We start from the raw sequence: 20,660 nt of genomic DNA on the forward strand, positions 1-20,660 counted from the left end.
TCAAATATGCTTTTGATTTTATATTTTAAAACATTTTATAAATAATTTTCAGAAAAATAAAAGGATACCATATGCTACCGCACATACATGGAATCTAAAAAAATGGTACTGATGAACCTAGTGGCAGGGCAGGAATAAACATACAGACGTAGAGAATGGACTTAAGGACACACTGGAGGAAGGGGAAGCTGGGGCGAAGTGAGAGAGTAGCATTGACATATATACACTACCAAATGTAAAATGGATGGCTAGTGAGTAGCTGCTGCATAGCACAGGGAGGTCAGCTCGATGCTTTGTGACAACCTAGAGGGGTGGGTTAGGGAGGGTAGAAGGGAGGCTTAAGAGGGAGAGGATATGGAGATATATGTATACATATAGCTGATTCACTTTGTTGTACAGCAGAAACTAACACAACATTGTAAAGCAATTATACTCCAATAAAGATATTTAAAAAAGGATAGTGAAAAGCAACTTTATTCAAAATTTTATTAAGAATACAAACACATAAAACACAATTTTTGTTATATATTTTTCCTCTCTTTCTCTAAGTACATAAATGAGAGAGAGAAATCTGAACTGGGCAACATTCTCTTAGTTCAATTAATTGCTTGTCAACTGTCATGCATGCACCTAGAACATATTCCAGATTTCAAACATATCACTAAGAAGATCTAGCTTATGGGTCTTCTTTTTGCATTTGCATCATGAAAATGGAAAACGTAAAGACTTTTTAAATTTTTGATTAATCATAATTTCGTTGAAGAGGCCATATGTTTAATTCCACATTACAAAACATTTCCATTTTAGATTTACAAACAGCAATTAAAATAATAATGTCTATTGAATTGTTTTAATTTTCTTTCACTCATCTTTGTATATATATCTGATTCAGCATTTGTCTACTTACAAATCATATCAAATAATTTTGGCACAAAAGCATCATAAAAGATAAAAAAATAATGGATATGTCCTTTTAGAAACATGGGATAATCCAAGTTCTTGTTGCAAAATATTACATGATAAAGTTCTTCCTGTTCAATGACTAAATTGATGAGAATGCCATATTTCCTTTGTGCTCTTAGAATTATATTCATCACTCATGGATTCTGGAGTTTAAAACAATTCATCTAGGATATTGTTATTGGAAGAATTACTGTCTAAGATTTTGCTAATACAGTCAATTTGACCATCATCCTTAGAGAATAGAGTTTTGCTGTCTCTTTGCATTTGTTTTCTCATTTGTCTAATAATTGTGAAATGTCTTCTGTTGTAAATTCTACTCTTTTTATCATTATGGGTGAGAAATGAAAAAATTCTGAATTCTCAATTGTGTCCAACGAAAACTAAAAGCAGACTACGACTACAAAGAGAGTGTCTTCTGTCTTCCCTTACACCTTTTCAACAGGTAATGCAATACTTTAGACAACATAATAAGAAAGCTAAAGGATAATAAAATAATGATGACTCATATCACTAGTGTATCTAGGTGATCCCATCAGGTTTCTTGTTTTCTTCTTAATTTAGTATTTTATAGCATCATTTGGAATAATGAGTGATGAGGACATAATTTCTAGGATGACAGAATAGCAAAATTTTTCAAGATAGGAAAAATAAGATCACTAAGATTTTAAAATATATTTTAGCTTTTTAAAAGGGTCCAGTGGACCTATGTTAGAATTATAAGAAAAAAAAATTGGTATTATTTTACTTTTTTAATATGTAAGATTTCTCCTTGAGCTTTGGAAGACTTATAAGAAAGAAGGAAAATATCATGAAATAGCAATACTTACAAATAGAACTACTTAAAAAATAAACTCAAAAACTAAAATTAGATCCAATGAATGCTGATGGTATACTGAGGGTAAAGGGATATATAAAATACATAGCTAGCATATCAAACCATAATTTCATAGATATTATTGCTTAAGATATACTACGCTTGTAAAACATCAATTGAGCAGGACTGCCAAAATGGAAATAGACTTTACATAATTTGTCCAGGCAATCCACTAAACAGATAAACTAATAAAAAATAGCAACATCATCATGCCCTGGGGGTGGGAAAGGGGGCGAATCAGAATCCAGAATTGGTACAGTATAATGTCCAGTTTTTGACAAAATATTATAAAATATGGAAAGAAACAGGATATTGTGATCCTTGTACAGGAAAACAACAACAAGTAAGCAATAGAAACTGCATTTGAGTGAGTCCAGGTGAAGGAGACAAAGATTTCAAAGCAGCTATTATAAATACATTCAAACAACTAAAACCATGAAACCATTTTTAAAAAATTAAAGGAAAGTATGATGACCATGACTCATCAAATAGGGAATATCAATAAGGAGATAGAAATCAAATTGAAAAATGGAAATTCTGAAGTTGAAAAATACACTTGCTGAAATGGAAAATTCACTACAGGGGTTCAACTGAAGATTTGAACTGGAAAAAGAATCAGCAAACTTGAAGATAGGTCATTAGAAATTATACAATCTTAAAACCTAAAGAAAAAAGAATGAGGAAAAATGAATAGATCCTCTGAGACACCATTAAGCACACAAACATGCATGTAGTGAGAGTACCAGAAGGAGAGGAAAGAAAGGGGCAGAAAAAATATTCAAAGAAATAATGGCTGAAAACTTCCCAGGTATGATGAAAAACATTGATCTACACATTCACGTTCAATGAACTCCAAATTGGAAAAACAAAAAAGAGCCATATCTAGACATATCATAGTCAAAATGTTGAAAGTAAAAGACAGAGAAAATCTTGAAGGCAGCAGAGAAAAATGTCATCACATAGGAAAGAATCTCAATGACATTACAGCTTCTTATCAGAAATGGTAGAGTCCAAATGGCACTGGATAGCATATTTAAACTGCTTCAAGAAAAAAACTGTTAGCCAAGAACACTATATCTTTCAAAAGTGGGGAAAACATAAAAACATTCCAGGATAAACAAAGACTAAGATAATTGTAGCCAGCAGACCTGCCTTACAAAAATTACTAAAGGAATTCTCTAAACTGAAAAGAAGTTAAGGCTAGACTAATTTAATCCATATGAAAAACAAAAAGTGCTGGCAGAGGAAATCATATATTAAGCATAAAAGACAACATAATTACATATTTATTTTCCTTTCTTAATTAATTAAAAGACAACAAGATTAAACCATATAAAATTGAATTATGGGGCCTATAGCATAATAATCATACAAAGGGGAAAGGAAGAAAAGAAGCTACCTATAGTGAGCAAGGAAGTGACATGAGATGATAACTCGAGTCCACAGGAAGAAATGAAGCATACCAGAAATGGTAAATCAGAAGATTAATAAACAACTTTATAAATATATTTTTCTGCTTTTGTAGTTTCTTAAAAAGACATAAGATTATATAAAGCACCAATTATAACACTATATTTTTGTGCTTGTAACATATATAGATGTGATATATATTGTATTAATAATACAAAAGAGGGGAGAGGGAATACAGTAGAACAAATTTTCTATATCTCACTGGAATTAATTTAGTATAAATCTGACATAGAGTCTGATAAGTTAAAATGTATATTGTAATCCCCAGAGCAACCACTAAGAAAATTACTCAAAAATATTTTTAAAGTTATTAGAGGAATTAAAATGGTACACAGAAAATATCCATTTAATACAAAAGAAAGCAATAAATTAAGAACAGAAGAATAAAAAACACATGAAAGATATAGAAAAAAATACCAAAATGGCAGAGGTAAATCTGACCATATCAATAACTAAATGTGAATGAACTAAACAATCGAATCAAAAGGCAGAGATTATTGAACTAGATTTTAAAAAGACAAGATCCTACTAGATTCAAAGATACAAATAGGCTAAAAGGATGGAAAAAGATACACCATGGAAAGAGTAACTGTAAGAGAACTGGAGAAGTATACTAATAGTGGACAAAATGGACTGTCACACACACACACACACACACACACGTTGCTAGAGGACTCCTTTATAATGATAAAAAGGGTCAATTCGTTAGGAAGATATAACAATTATAAACACACGTTCTGAACAATAAGGCCCCAAAATACTTGAAGCAAAACTGACAGAATGGAAGAAAGGAAAGTTAATTCAAAGAAAAATATTAAAGAAATAATGGTACAAGTGGCTTTCAGTAATGTAAAAAATCACAAAGGGACTAAGCAAATTACTAGAGTTTGAGAAATACCACCTCACGCCACATTAAGGCTATATTGTTCTCAAATTTCAAGTTCACTCTGCATTGTTATATCCTGACATCTCAGACAATAAGTATCTTCCACTAATCTTTTCATTTTAATCTTTCCCTCTCCTAAAAGTCCATTCTCACCAAAGGATAAAAAAGATTTTATAATCTCCCCCATCATTGTTCATTTGCTTATTTAAGGTAGGCAACATACAAAGTTGAAACAACCTAAATTTAAAAACTGATTTAAGTCTTGTTTCTATTACTTACAACCTAATTGCCTCTGCCAAGTAATCTCTATGGGTCTTGGCATTCTCATCTTTTAAACGATGTGGTAGAATGAGACCACCTGAGGTCTCTTCAGAGCCTGGTGTGAACCGTTTCACCAAGCTCACCATTAGGAGGTCAGCAGGATCCTGATTGCTGAGTTGGTGAGGTCCACCTCACTGCTTCACTGGGTTACAATTTCAGCTTCTAGAAAGACTTCTGCAAACTCTTAACATTTCTACAGAATTCAGTAGTTTAAGATGCAGATTTAATAAAGCACACTTTGCCTTTGGTTGTAATAAGTGGATTCGGTTCTGAAACACTTTTTCAAAAATTTTTATTTTCTATTGGAGTATAGTTGATTTACAACATCGTGTTAGTTTCAGGTGTACAGCAAAGTGATTAAGTTATACATATGCATGTATCTATTCTTTTCCAAATTCTTCTCCCATTTAGGTTATTACAGAATATCGAGCAGAGTTCCCTGTGCTAAACAATAGGTCCTTGCTGGTTATCTATTTTAAATACAGCTATGTGTATATGTCAAACCGAAACTCCCAGTTCCTCCTGTTTAGGTCCTGTCTGTGGTATGATCTGCACTCCTAATATCTGCAGTCAGCAGATTTCCCTAGTGAAAAATCTAAGCCAGCCTAGGGCTGAGAGCAGTTTATGTCAAGCTGGGCATGAATATGCAGGTGCCCTAGAGAAACCATCAAAAACGCAATTTTAACTTTTAAGGCTGGAAACAAAACTCTGTTTAAGATTTGTTTATTATATTCATGAGTTCCTTAAGAAATTTCAAGTGCCTACAAAATTCCCAGTTCAAAGTAAGAACTTACTGCAGCTGCATGCTTCCAGATGTGGAATATTTTATACTAGCCTGAGTTTAGGCAGAAACAAGTAGCACGTTCAAACTGACTCATTTAAAGAAAGTTAATAAAGGGAATATTTACAAAGATACGGGCTGGCCTAAGAAAACCAACAAGGGATAGTGCAGTACCCCAGGCCTAGAATCAGTGGAGAGAAGTTCCCACCCAAATGGATAGGGAGAGGGAGTACTGACCAGGACCCAGAGAGAGAAGCTATATAGAGGAGGCTGCCAATTAGGAGCTGAGGCTTTGGGAGAGGGACACAGACAACCATGGTGACCTAGCAAGGAGGGAGCTTAAGGAATAAATACCCTGTCTTCACTCTCCTCCCTCCTTCCAATATTCTGCCAGTGCTTCCCTTTGGCCAAAACCAATCTAAAGTCAGAGGGCGAGAGAACACAATTAATGTTGTTCACAATGGTGAGCACCCCGGAGCCCAGGACAGTGTGGAGAAGGTAGAAGGGCAAATGGAAAAAGTCACGCGTTTCCCAAATCCAGGGGTGGGGCAGCAAAAACAATTGTGAGGTTATTTTATCCCAGATCAAGACTAGAGTGAAGCAAACAAGGTACCTAGGATGCAAAATTTAAGAAGGTGCTCACTCAGGATCAGGCTGAGGATCAGCACGTTCCTGACCTGGAAAGAGGGGTCACCTAGTCCCAGCCCTGATTCACCCAGGGACTTAAGAGTTGTTTGCAATACAATTAAGAGAGGGAATGTACTACCTTTTCATCTGTAAGTATAAAACGAGCATTTGTTCGAAGATTTAAAAATATCTCTTTAGAGATTTTAAAAATATCTCTTTAGACTTTTCCCCCCCGAGGTCCAGGCAGATAATACACTACTCATACATGAAGTGTCCAGAGGCCAGTGTGATTAACGGCCCGGCATTGGCATTGAGCCCTGGATTTTGATTATTTTGTGTGGATGTGTCATTGATTCCAACCGCACGGTTTTTTACATTTTAACATTGCTGAAGTCAATCTTGTCTTATCATCAGTGATGTCAGAAGTACAATTAGCAGCATTTTTCTTCTTAGAGGTATACAGAGTAATAGTGTGCCTTATAATTGACGGCATCTTTGATTTGATGAAATTCAGTGTAAATACTTTGATCATGTATCTGGATTTAACACGTACCTAGGATGTAATAATGGTCATGGTATATCTTCAACCAGGATTTCATGAATGAATGGATGAATAAGTGAGTGAAGGAGGGAATGAATGAGAGAGTCCTCCTGTCCTAGCTGATATTTCCTTTTAGGGCTTGGATAGTGTGGTGTCAGGAAAAATACTAGTTCGTATACAATAGTTTAAGCTCTCATCACGATCTTCTGCAATGATAGGCTAAAAAAGCCTGAATGTTGCATTCACCATGAGCATTCACTTAACTCTCATTATTTCATTTTCTGCCAAGTTGACACTAATCCTGTGTCCACGCTGGGCACTTTCTGTAGTCTTCACGACAATCTGAAACCGTTCTACAGCAGATTTTCACTCACTCTTCTCACCTCCCTCTTTCTCATCTGCTCTAAGATAACTTCTTCCCAATGGCATTTCATTAATTCTCAATTCACATCCCTGATTTTAAGCCTTTGATTCTGAAGTCAAAGTGCAGTTTTCAGTGTAATTCTAGCATTAACCATGAATTCTTTTACTTTAAAGTTTAAAATTTTCATTTCATTTTAACACAGTCCTACATGCAGGCATGCACCCCAGTCTCATGGTTAATAGCAGCTGGTTTGGCCAGAGAAAACATTATTTTTCTAGCGATTTACTTTAATCCCTCTCTGCAAGAAACTAACATTATTTTCTTCTTTTTGATGAGTCATGCAGTAACAGCTTCCTAGCTTAGCCATTACCTCTTCCTGTGAATTTCCCTTTTAAAATTAAGACATTTACTCATTTATAATGCAATATTGAGACTGGTATTTCTGACTTAACTCTCTTCTGAGGATAAGGAAGAAGTTTTTTCATTAAAAAATTAAATATGTGTATATCGCAAGGCTGAGTATTAATTATTAATAGCATCACATGGCCTTAAAAAGTGTTAACCCCAAAGGAGAATAAGATTTCAGTTGTTTGCAGAGATTATGGATCACAATCTACTTCCAATTTGGGGCTTAAGTAATGGTTTGGGCAACCATTATTTACCCCAAAGATGTTTTAATTTCAATTTTAGTGATTTATTAGTGTTGGTGAAACAATTTTCTTTGGCTATTTTTTCATGTCTTACGTCCACATGGTTAATAATTCTGTACTATCTGCAGGATGTTGGTGATGGATAGCCAGAAGCAGCAGATTTACTGGTGCAAAATTATTATAGAACCCAGTTGCAAGTGCTTTTTAATGGCTAACTTAAAGAAATGGGTTATAAATCTTTTTAAAATCTTTAATTATTAAAATACATGGTATTACAATGATAACTTAAGATCCTCTTCCCCACCTCCATATGCTTTAGATAAAACAGGAGTATTACCGAATGCTTATTCTAACACTCCTTAAGCACTCAATATATATTAGTTGCTACTATTAAGTTTACATTTCCAGGTGCCTTTTCACACTCTGCCGCCCTTACTTCCACGTTCCATCATGCCCTCTCTCAATACCTTGGTGCCCTTTGGGCTTTTGTTCTCACCTCTTCCTGCTCTCAGGGATAAGCCTAATCCAGTCACTTGTACATTGTGTGAATACAAGTCCAAATATTGCCTCTACCAAGTCCTTGCCTTTAGGTCTAATCTTCAACTGGGAATGAAGCACTTTATCTCATGTTAAGGAAGTTCAGGCATTAGAAGTTAGAGAAGGTCACGATTTGGGGAGGTAGCCTTCTCAAAACACCTTGTAGATTACCTGCCCTACCAACAGGTAAAGCCAACTTGGGATGGAGAATTCAGAACCAGCCACTGGAATTATACCTCCTGCAACAGCTGTACTGTAGATAAACATCCATCAATGTTGCAAAGCTTTGTTGTTCTCCTCTTAGGATAATTTCCAGGACATCATTCCACATAAATGTCTCCTGGCCATCATTTACTTTGGCTGGGTCAACTTTTCTCCTGGGTTATTGCTTAAAGAAATTTAATGGTTCCCTAAATGTATGTTTCATGTATTTCCCCCTTATCGTCCAAGTCCATTCTTGATTTTTGTGGGTGATTTCTCATGGGGATAATATGCTCCTTGCATCCAGAGGACACATCCCCATCCAGGCTCCTTCCCACTGAAGTCTGAGCACATCAGAGAACAGCAGTGTGAAGTCTTGCTCTGAGATGGCCTCTAGACCAGCGCTACATACCAAGTGTGGTCTTTCCTGGAGAGCAGGGATTAGGCCACAGTTCCACCTTGAGTTCCTTATAGCCTGGGGTGGTTTGGAGTGAGGGAAGGAGATGCAGTTCTGGTATTGCCACGGGAGGCTATTTGACTGTGAAGGAACCACCATAGTTTCCAAGTTTTAAATTTTCCACTTCTCACTCAGACAGCTGACAGTCTGGGATTTATTTTCAACCACTTTTGGTTTCACACCAACATTTAAAGCAGGCTCCTACAACCTCTTTATATCTGGTAATAAAATGTCTCTCTTTTTTCTCATAAAATGTCTTCAGTTTGACATTGAGAAGACGCCTCACCTGGTAACACACTAGAATGTAAGCAAGCTAATCCACTTGAAAGGATGGCTTTTCTTGAAAGGGGATGAACGCTTGGCTCTGATAAATCCCTAATTGCCCAGACAGGGCACCCAGAGTGAAGCCTTAGGGAAGAAAGGCCAGATGCCTTGATAAGTTATGACATCTGTCTTCCCACCAAAGTGTGTCAGTGTGCTTGCAGCTTAGGTCAAAAGAAATTAGTCCGGTATTCAGTCCCAATCCCCTTTCTAATTGACTGTTATCTGTAGCCTGAAATTAGCTTACATCCTGGCAAAACTAAACACTCCAAACTCAAGGGACGTTTTGCCAAACTTAAAGAACAGGATATAGATCTGGTTTGTGTCTGTGACATGTACTTGTTTACTGGTGTTTATTTTTCAAAGAACATAACGTTTTCAGCATACTTATATGTTCCCAAATGTATTTCTAAATTGTCAGAGATTATAAACACGAGCCCGATGGCTCACCTATGCATCCAGAAAGCACCTCCTCTTCTCAGTGTTTACACTGTAAATTAGCCTCCTCTGGAACCGGGAGTTACATGGAAAACGGACTTTAAGGCCAGGTGATGAAGGGTGAAACATAACTCCCATGCTGGAGACACTCACAGTTAAATCTCTATCCAGAAGGCCTAAGCAGCAAGGATAACATCAACAAGAACCACAACAATAACAGCAGCTACCGCTCCTGAGGACTTCTTGGTGAAGTCCTGCGCTGAGGCCCTTACATCCACCAACTCACAACAACCCCATGGATAGTTACTATTCATATTCCATTTTATGGAAGGGGAAAGCGAGGCACAGCTTCTTGCCTATAGCCACACAGGTAAATGGTGGGACCAGCTTGTCAGGGTGTCTACCTCCTAATGATTAGGCTATATGCCTTGTTAGCTGTTACCTAGTATTTTTAGTAAACTGTATCAGCAAAGAGTTAAAGAGAGATCAGACCCTTCTCTAGTCTGATCAGCCTGACAGTGACCCAAGGAATCTGTTCCACATCCATAATCTCCTAAAAAACAGAAGTCATGTGGGCAGCCACAGGACACCAGGACAGGAATGTCACCTGAACACTTGATCTAGCCGTTTTCAAGTTTAGTGATCAGTCAAGTCCCAGGGGTGGGAAAGTGTAATCTAGCAGAGCGTACAGGAGACCAACAGATGACAGCGTGTCCATGCACTGGTGGAAACCCAGAGAGACAGCTCTGCTCTCAGCAGCATCCCCAGACTCACCAGTATCGTACTTGTGTGTGGAGTTCACAGTCATATCAAATGCTTCATATCCCCAAATTATGGAACCTCCCTTTCTCCCTTCACTTCATTGGCAGATATATTATCTTATCACTCCTCAAATTCAATGCCTCTGTGCGCTCTAAATCCAGTCTTCTGATAGAAGTGTAAACCATCTACCCAGTTACTGACCAAGGGACTCACTATCACACCTCTGACATGATCCATCATTCTTTGCTTAAAAGCAAACAAGAAATGGGGAGGTGGGGTGCTTTTCTTGATTCTGAGCCCACATTGTCTACATTTGGGTAATTCCCATGTGGTACTGTCTGTCTCATGTAACGAAGGTTAATCCAAACTGAAATTTTTCTACCTGTATTGCCACAGCTTTCATCCAGAAAATGTTCACCTCTCTTCAAGACTATGATAAATTACTCTCCTGAGCCTCTTTCCTTAGCCTCTCTGTAGCCTTTCTCAAATAAGATGTCCAAACTGTCTTCAAATATTGATTGTGATAAACCCTTCTCCAGCTTCCGTGAACATTTCCAGTGCACTGATCTTGGCCTTGAAACACCCATTTTCCCTCCCTTATTCCTTGGATTTTACCATGTAATCTCAACCTCCACTTCAGACAAGCAAATAGCTAAAACTCTTAAGGAGGAGGGGCTATTTTCTTGAGCCGATAAGAATGTATCGGGCTGACCTTGGGGAAATATGGGAGGAAGTGATAAATTAGGAGATCGGGATTAACATATACACACTACTATATATAAAATAGATAACAAATAAGGACCTACTGTGTACCACAGGGAACTCTACTCAGTGTTCTGTAATAACCTATATGGGAAAAGAATCTGAAAAAGAATGGATATATATATATATATATATGATTCACTTTGCTGTACACCTGTAACTAACACAACATTGTAAGTCAACTATACTCCAATAAAAATTTTATAAAAAAAGAAAGAAAGAAAATCCATACATACGCCTTCCATATATGGTTAATGGCAGGGGTGAACCATCATTCAGGTGTGCTGAGTTAAAAACTCAGAATCATCTCGGTAGTTTCCTCTCCTTCCCTCCACAGTCAGTCCATCATGTACCACCACCACCACCCCCCGCCCCCTCCATGTACACATCTCTCAAATTCATCTCTTCTCCACCATCAGTGTCTTAGCTTAGACTCTTGGCTGGACTCTTGCAGTCGTCTACTAAATGACTTCCATGCCTCCAGTTTCTTAATATCACAATTTTGCCACCAGTTGTTTTTCTAGAACATAAATCTAATTATTTCAACTCCTACTGCCTACAGGAAAACAGAACAAAACAAAAAACACTCTCATAAGCATAGCATTCAAGATCCTTTATAATTTGGCCTCAAATTACTTTCTGATCTCACCCAGAGCAATTCTGCCCACCTCAACATGCATAGATAGCCCTCCCAATCTACTCACACAATTATTTACCATGTCCTAAGTCTACTTTGTTCTTTTAAATTTCTAGCCCTTTTGCCCATGCTGTGCCCTCAGCCTGGAGTACCCTCTCCCAACCTCTCTTTCACTAAATCCTCATGTGGTGTGGGTCCCAGTCTATTGATAGTGATGCTATGAGTTAGGAATGCCTGAGGCACTCACTCGCCCATATTCCTCGTAGGGAGACCCCACAGACATTTCTGCCACTGGGGCCAATGTTTTGGCTGGACCAGCCCTTGTGGTTTTTGTTATGATTGCATGACACACTTCCAAAAACCATCAGGGAACTTTCAGGAACAAGTTTTATTGCTCACAGGGTGTACTCAGCACCCCTGAGGCCACACAACAAGGTCATGGGGGTGGGGGGAGAGAGAGAGAGAGAGAATGGACCTGGGGCTCTGCCTTTATTAGGTCTGAGAGTGGGGTGTCTAGGTTTTCGGGTGCTCACTCTTTATTGGCTAATTTAAAGCATAAGAGTAGGAATTCGAGGATGGGAAAGAAGAACCTGGGTCACTCAAGCAGTCAGTCATCTGGGTTACCCAGGGCTTTCTGAAAGAGGGAACTTTATGGGTGGGGCAGCTTAATTCCTCGTCTGGTTGTTATGCTAGGAATTGTATCATATAGCAGGCAACGTGTTTATAGAAGATGGATGTCTTTAGAAATGGATGCGTCGGCAATCAAATCTTTTTTTTTTTTAATTATTTTTATTTTTTTATTTTTTTAATTTTATTTATTTTTTTATTTATGGCTGTGTTGGGTCTTCGTTTCTGTGTGAGGGCTTTCTCCAGTTGCGGCAAGCGGGGGCCACTCTTCATCGCGGTGCGCGGGCCTCTCACTATCGCGGCCTCTCTTGTTGCGGAGCACAGGCTCCAGACGCGCAGGCTCAGTAGCTGTGGCTCACGGGCCTAGTCGCTCCGCGGCATGTGGGATCTTCCCAGACCAGGGCTCGAACCTGTGTCCCCTGCATTGGCAGGCAGATTCTCAACCACTGCGCCACCAGGGAAGCCCCAGGGAAGCCCCAGGGAAGCCCCTCGGCAATCAAATCTTAATGTCAAGCACATACACTACACTCCCTTTTCAATACCCAGCTCTTTGTTTTTTGTGGGGTTTTTTGTTGTTGTTGTTGTTTTAACTTGATGAAGCTATTTAAATTTTAATATTATTCTAAACTCCAACTAATATTCAATTAGTTAGTTGAATTACACTCCTCTTCAATTTATATTGCAGTGTACAAAGAATGAAAGTTCATTAACCTGGCTGTGGAATATGGTTTGGGGATGATTTTTTTTTTTTTTTTTTTTTTTACCCAGCTCCTCTTTGAAATGTGCCCAATCCCTCCACAACCCATTTTGGTTGGGCTCTTTGTTTGTGTGTTCCAATAATTCTGTGTACAACGCCTACCTCACTGTACTCTAGTTCTTTGCTTCCAATGTCTGTCTTTGCTGTTAGATCTGGAGTCATTGATGGCAGGAATCCTGTCATTGATCTTTATAGCTTAGCATCTATCATTTATAGACAATCTACTCTTGGCTTTAACCTATTTACCACTCAATTTAGGGTACATCAATTTCTTGCTAATAACACCAAGAATATCAGTTAATGTTTCATGAGTGTTTCCTAAGTGGCAGCCAATATTTTACACACTTTATATGTATTAACTCATTTTATCCTTATAATAACCCCTACATTAATATATATATATCCCCATTTACAATTGAGAAAGCTGAAGTTTAGAGAGATTAAGTAATTTGTCCCCAAGTTACAAGTGTAGTAAATCATAGGAGTGAGATTTGAACCCATACAGCCTGGCTGCAGGCTCCTAACTCATCTAACTACTGTGCCACGCCGAAACCACAAAATGAACTGAGGTGAGCCTTTCCAATTACGTTAGTCCATTTTCTTAATTCCCCAAAATAAATTTAAAATATTTGAGTGATTATATTAGATTGATTTGGGTCATACACAAGCCCCACTAATATTTATTCAAATAAAATAGGGTGGAAATGGGGTGAAGTACCAGATTTGGGCCCCTGTGGGATGTTCTCATGGCTACACAATAGTCCGCAAATGCCAGTGGGTGTCTTTCAGACTCCTCCATTGTCCTGCTGTATTTATTGCACTCAATATCCAGTCGCTCTTCCCTTACTGAAAATGTCATTTTTTACATTTAGCCATCAAATACAGTTCTTAGAGGAAATGGTTTCTCCTCCCTCACCACCTGGCCCCTGTCAGCGGCGGGGGGCGGGGGGGGGGTGGTCAAAAAGAACCAAACAGAATGCAAGACTATTGGAATTCACACAATGAGACTAAGCCCTGGTAATATTTCACTGCCTTTCCGGAGGTGCTAAGTGATAAGGATCAGAATGGATTTTGTTGGCTTTAATGGGAAAAGCGAGCCTTTTGTTAGTTACTTACCTTGCTTCCCCTCTATGAAAAAACCCAACTTTGGAGCATTCTTTTTGCCGTGGTTGGTTATGGGAGCATCCTGAGACTTTAATATGTCTAATAAAACTCACCAAAGAATGGAGGTGCCATGGGAGGGGAGGTGCACGATGGTGCACAGAGTTGTGTTTGGCTCTGAAAACGGCGCTGGCTGCTCGCCGTAAATGAGGACCCCGGGGGGAGACGTTGGAGGGCACAGCTGGGAATACGTGCAAAGCTCGTTTTCATTTTCATCTGAATACCACAGAGGCGGCCCTCGACTTGTTTAAAATTAAAAGGTACATCAAAAATGCAAAACATGGTATAAAATTTTAACCAGACTCTTTAATTGCTTTTTAATCCTTTACTGTCTCTTCAATTCTCTATATTTTTAGAGATTTTCCTGGGCTGTGCGGTTGTTCCTCCACCCACCCTTGGCTTCCCTTTCTAAAGTTGCATGCACCTTTGTGGTTATTTATCCACCACCCGTACCTATTCTTTATAGTAAGATACTGTTTCCTTTGCACCTGCCTTCTCTTTGCTCCTTTCTGCTCAGTTCTACACTTTCCTTCCTTCCCCTTGCTCTCTAGACACCTCCCTTTCCTTCTTTGTTGCCTTCTTACCTCCCTAGCCTACCAGTAAATTGTAAATGAATTCCAATCTGGGAAGCTTGGCCCTCTGTAAATAGAAATGATGTTTTACTGTGAAACTGGAAATTCCTGCTGTGCACTGGCCACTCCCTGTGGCTCAGCTGTAACTGTTAGTTTATACCCAAGGGTGGCCCAGTGCAGAACCAGGAACTAGAAGGGTTGAGCAGTGAGCATGGCAGTACTGAGCTCTGGCCCCACTGATTTAAAAAAAAGTACTGATAATAATACAAATAATAACATGGACAACAGCTGCTCTCGTGTCTTGAGAGGTCAGTGGGTACCAGGCCCTAAGCTAACACTTTGCAAGTATTTTCTCATTTAATCCTCGCCACAACTATAGGAAGCAGGTTCTGTCATTATCCCCATTGTACTCGCAAGGAAACCAAGGCAGTGGGTGATGCAGGTCACACAGTAGTGAGAGGCTCTTCACAGCGGGGTTTCACTTCACCCCTCAACAACCACAGGGTGATCCTGAGTCCTGGGATTCCAGCCAGGGCTGGCATATCCTGAAGAGCACTGGCTAGCCCCACTCGGCTGGCTGGCACCAAAGAGGTGAACACAGGGTGGGCCAGGGACACAGCAGGACAATCACAGACACCCCGGAAGGGGTTCTGTCGGGAAGCAGAGGACGGAGTCGAAGGTGTATGGCTACTTGCCATCCAAGTCAGTGAACACTTTAAGTGATGGGGCATCTGAACCAAGTTAGGGCAACAAAACGGATGGTCCACGGTGGTGATCCGAAGAGGAAGGGCAGGAGAGGGAAGTTCAGGAAAGGAGGCGGGGCATCACAGATGGCCAGTGATGGCCAGCATGACCCAACCACCAACTAGAGTTTGGAGAGAGGGGATTCAGTCGATGGAAGAGGCACTGATCCAGGCAGGACCAGAGCTCAGGGGCCCGATTGGGTACTGAGGCTCAGAAACAAGGACAGGTCCATTTACCAGCCCTGGAACACTGCGTCTAGATCAGATGAGCAGAAAGGGTGGTACAAGGCTGTGGGAAAGGTGCTGAAGAGCCTTGGATAACACCTAAGGAGGGTGCACTTCATCCCATACATCTGTGATCTCGCCTTGGGAGCTGCTGTATGTATACACCTGTGGTGCCACATGCCAGGGTTCATTGTGTCTTCTTTCTAATAATCTCTCAAGAACCCACAGTGTGTAAATGATCTCTTATGCATAAAAGTGAGTGGATTCAAGGTTAACCCTTTAGGGGGTTACTTTCACACTCTGACTTGCTTTCTTGAAGAGGAGAGTAAGAGATACAGACACAGCTAGCGTGTTTGCTTAACCCTGGGGATGCTGTGTGAATGTGCCATGCATGCTGATGCCAGTTTATACATCACAATGGAGAAAAGGCAGAAAACTGCCCTCAGAGGAGGGGAGTCGCTCTGTGGGTGTGCAGGGTGTGGCAGGAGACTACTGTGTTTTCTTGTAAGCCCTTCTGTAATGTTTCAATTGTATTATTTTGTTATGTATGTGTGTGTGTATTATAAACTTGAAAAGAACAAAAATGTACTAAATTTGACTCTCAGCCTATCGGTACCATACTAAATTAAAAAGTAGGGGGTGACAATCCAAAAATGGGCAGAAGACCTAAACAGACATTTCTCCAAAGAAGATATACAGATTGCCAACAAACACATGAAAGGATGCTCAACATCACTAATCATTAGAGAAATGCAAATCAAAACCACAATGAGGTATCACCTCACACCAGTCAGGATGGCCATCATCAAAAAATCTACAAACGACAAATGCTGGAGAGGGTGTGGAGAAAAGGGAACCCTCTTGCACTGTTGGTGGGGATGTAAATTGATACAGCCACTATGGAGAACAGTATGGAGGTTCCTTGAAAAACTAAATATAGAAGTACCATATGACCCAGCAATCCCACTACTGGGCATATACCCTGAGAAAACCATAATTCAAAAAGAGTCATGTACCACAATGTTCATTGCAGCTCTATTTACAATAGCCAGGACATGGAAGCAACCTAAATGTCCACTGACAGATGAATGGATAAAGAAGATGTGGCACATATATACAATGGAATATTACTCAGCCATTAAAAGAAACAAAATTGAGTTATTTGCAGTGAGGTGGATGGACCTAGAGCCTGTCATACAGAGTGAAGTAAGTCAGAAAGAGAAAAACAAATACCGTATGCTAACACATATATATGGAATCTAAAAAAAAAGAAAAAAAATGGTTCTGAAGAACCTAGGGGCAGGACAGAAATAAAGACACAGACGTAAAGAATAGACCTGAGGACACGAGGAGGGGGAAGGGTAAGCTGGGACGACGTGAGAGAGTGGCATGGACTTATATACACTACCAAAAGTAAAATAGATAGCTAGTGGGAAGCAGCCGCATAGCACAGGGAGATCAGCTCGGTGCTTTGTGACCACCTAGAGGGGTGGGATAGGGAGGGTGGGAGGGAGACACAAGAGGGAGGAGATATGGGGATATATGTATACGTATAGCTGATTCACTTTTTTATACAGCAGAAACTAACACACCATTGTAAAGCAATTATACTCCAATAAAGATGTTTTAAAAAAAAAAAGTAGGGGGCAAGCATAGAGACAATATTCTAACATATTGTTGCAGGTAGGAAATCAAGGCAATCTAAATGGCAGATACAAGAATTTCAAAAAGAAAAAGAATAGTAGCCAGGGACCATTTAATCTGGGCATAAAGAGGTTCACATACCTCTTGGAAATCATTATAACAAGTGAGTGTTAGATTTTATGGGGCCAGTGGTGATACGGAAACCTCCAGTAAAGTTCCGAGTAGCCCCATCACACTCTGTTTAAGGAAGCAAGGGGCCAGGTAATATATTTTAGCAAGATTGCTATGAAAAGGAGGCAAAATCATAAGAGAAAGAAGGCATCATTCTTAGGTGCCTTTCCTTCATAGCACCTCAATTATAATAGCATAGAGAACAAATGTATGGATACCAAGGGGTTAAGGGAAGAAGGGGGGTTGGGAGGAATTGGGAGATTGGGGTTGACACATATACACTATTGATACTATGTATAAAGTAGAGAACTAATGAGAACCTACTGTATAGCACAGGGAACTCTGCTTAATGCATTTTGGTGACTTAAATGGGAAGGAAATCCAAAAGGGAGGGGATATATATATATATGTATGGCTGATTCACTTTGCTGTACAGTAGAAACTAACACAACATTGTAAAGCAACTATACTCCAATAAAAATTAATTTAAAAAATAAAACCAAAAAAATTATAATAAACTTTTCAGATTTTTCTAATTAAACCTACTTAACCGTATGCCCTGTGAGGGCAGGGACCACATCTGCTTTGTTCCCCACAAGCTGCCCCAGGATGGAATAACTCACACGGAGTCTCTCTTTCCTCAAGCCTCTTGAGATGTTTAGTCTGCTCTAGGCAAGAGGGCTGCAGGCCTGGCCCCAGGAGCAGACCCTGAGCTTCCCTGAAATGGGAGGAGGGAGGAGATATATTCTTGCTCCGAGGAAAACAGCCTATCTCTCGGGCCCCTGAGATGCTTTTCACCGAGTCCCACATAAAACTGAAGCACTTAATCCACTGCTATCGTTCGTCCGCTCCATCTGGCTTCTAGAATAATTGAAACTAGAAATGTCTGCTATGACTGCTGCTGGGGGGGAAGGCCTCAGTGCTGCCTCAAACTTTAAATGTTGGGTTTCTTGTGAAATTTGATTTCTGTTCTCTCCAGTTTTCTAGACAGAGAACTAAAAAAAAAAAAAAAAGGCCCTAAACAAATGAAGCAGTGGGAACTTCAGGACCCTCAGTTCAATTCACAGCTTGCATGGGTGCCTGTAGCTCCTGGTGTTGGGAAAGGGGTTAGGGCTCAGTAATAAAGGCTCCTAGGGGCTCCCAGCATCCGCCAGAGAGCTCAGATCCACCAGAGGCTTGAAGGTGGCCCAGCCCCACGAGAAAGGGGGCCAGGGTGCCTCCAACTGGGACCCCACTGTCCATAGAGGTTGGACTCAGGCCATCCATACCCCAAGGTCACTGTCTAGACCCACCTTGAGAGGCTGGGCCTTAACTCCCCTCCATTCTCTCTCCCCTACCCTTTCCTCCTTTCCCTCCCCCTCTCTTCTTCTCTATCCTCCCACCCTCCCCCCTTCACCTCTCCCAGTCTTCTCTCCCCCCTGCCCCTCCTTCCTCCCCCCATCCCTACACCGCCCCCTCCCTCCCTTCTCTCTTCTCTTTCCTCCCCCCTCCTCCTTTCTCCTTCCTGACCCCCTTTCCCCCCCCTCCCTCTTCCTGTCCTTCTCTCCCTCCAACTTCAACGAAATAGATCAAATAGCTCTTTCTACTCTAAGAAAATCAAAGGTTAGTCCGCACCAGAGGCTCTTTCTAGTTACCTGAAGGCCAAAAGTTTCAGCACACAATAAATAGCCACCCATCTCACCCTCTGGGTTAGAGAAAAGGGGCTATTCATGCCCAGAGGACACTAATTTTTGAAGAATCAGAGGTATTTTAAACAAGCCACCTCTCCACCCTGGCTTTCCTTTCACAGGCTAACACATCTGCAGGCCTGGTAGCTTCTAACCTGCTTCCCCTCCCCCCATCTAGGGACCAGAACAAGGGCACTGCAGAAGTGTTTACAGGGGCCGGAGTGGAAGGAAAGACTCTAAAGCTCTAGAAATTGTGACGTTCTCAGGAAAGGCTCTGGCGGAGCCCCAGCCAGGTGGCTGAGGCCCTGAGCTGCACCCCCATGCCGCCCACCACAGGCAGAGGCCCGCTCTCCGGAGCAGAGGAAGTTCAAGCTCCAGGCCCTCACATGCTCCGGCCCTTCCAAGGCCCTGGGAAGAGCCCCTGCATTGTGTTCCCATGGTCCTATGTTTTCGTAAGATTTGCAAAAGGAATATATTTTAACCACTGTTGGGTTTGATCACTGTTTCTTTGTACTACAGTTTCCCCTCCGTCATACTTGTCGCCTGGTCAGATGGCTCTGGAGTGGCCCTGGGCAGCTGTGGGGTCCGACCAAGGGGAAGCTGAATTGGGAGCGCATTTAGTCTGCATTTAGTGGGACGAGGCTGTGTGGTCTGCAGTCACTTCTGTGCAAGGGCAAGTCACTGCTGGCCAGCCTCCTGCAGCGACGGCTTACAGGCAGCGTGTCACGAGGCTGGATGGAAGATGAACACGTCCTATGGCGCCTGGCTTCACAAGTCTGGGGGTAGTGGAGGAAAAACAAGGCTTCAAATGCACTGAGCCAGAAGCTAGCCTGTGGAAAATTCTTCCAGTCATGAGATGTGTGCAGTTCAAAGTGGAGGATTCTGTTCTCATTGATGCCCTGTCAAAACGGAAATTCAGGAATACGTACATTCAGGGATGCAGCATATACACTGATAAGCGTACTGGGTATTGTTGATGAGAATTGCGTGAAGTGAAATTAATCAGAAATCTTGTCTTTTCGGGGTATAAACCTTTAGCAGTGCTGCACACAGCAAGCGTGGCTGTGTGTAAGGAACCATGTTTTAATGCCTCCCAATTATTAATAATTGTGATGACTCTTGCTAGAAGAGAGACTACCTTGTCCTCCTATTCTCTCTTGTACAAAATCATTATATCATATAAAGAGAGTAACAAAGTATGCAGGCAAAACTTAGGAGGAAAAAGTTATTTTAGAGGCAAGTCGGGCAGTAAATTAATTAGAATATTATATATTTTATAGATGTGGAGATGTCTGTTGCATTTGCCAGATTTTAAAATTATGAAATGTGTTATAATTTATTTTCTCTTTCTCTTCAAAGAGTCACTTTCATCCCTAATTTTCTATTTGTATTTTTGTACTAATTTGCTTAAAGAGAGCCCCCCAAATTGTATAAGTCTCAGGCCCCACAAACCTGGATCCTCCCTGCTGCCAGCCTCCATGAGCATCTGGACAAAGGATCT

The 20,660-nt window shown here is 40.5% G+C and overlaps 1 protein-coding gene across 1 annotated transcript in view; it reads left to right on the forward strand.

Moving 5' to 3' along the window:
- SLC9A9 (solute carrier family 9 member A9) overlaps positions 1-20,660 on the forward strand; it is a 546,145-nt gene that overhangs the window by 413,300 nt on the left and 112,185 nt on the right. The window lies entirely within an intron of this gene.

This window comes from Eubalaena glacialis, chromosome 6, assembly GCF_028564815.1.
Source record: "Eubalaena glacialis isolate mEubGla1 chromosome 6, mEubGla1.1.hap2.+ XY, whole genome shotgun sequence".
In the NCBI taxonomy this organism is placed as follows: Eukaryota; Metazoa; Chordata; class Mammalia; order Artiodactyla; family Balaenidae; genus Eubalaena; species Eubalaena glacialis.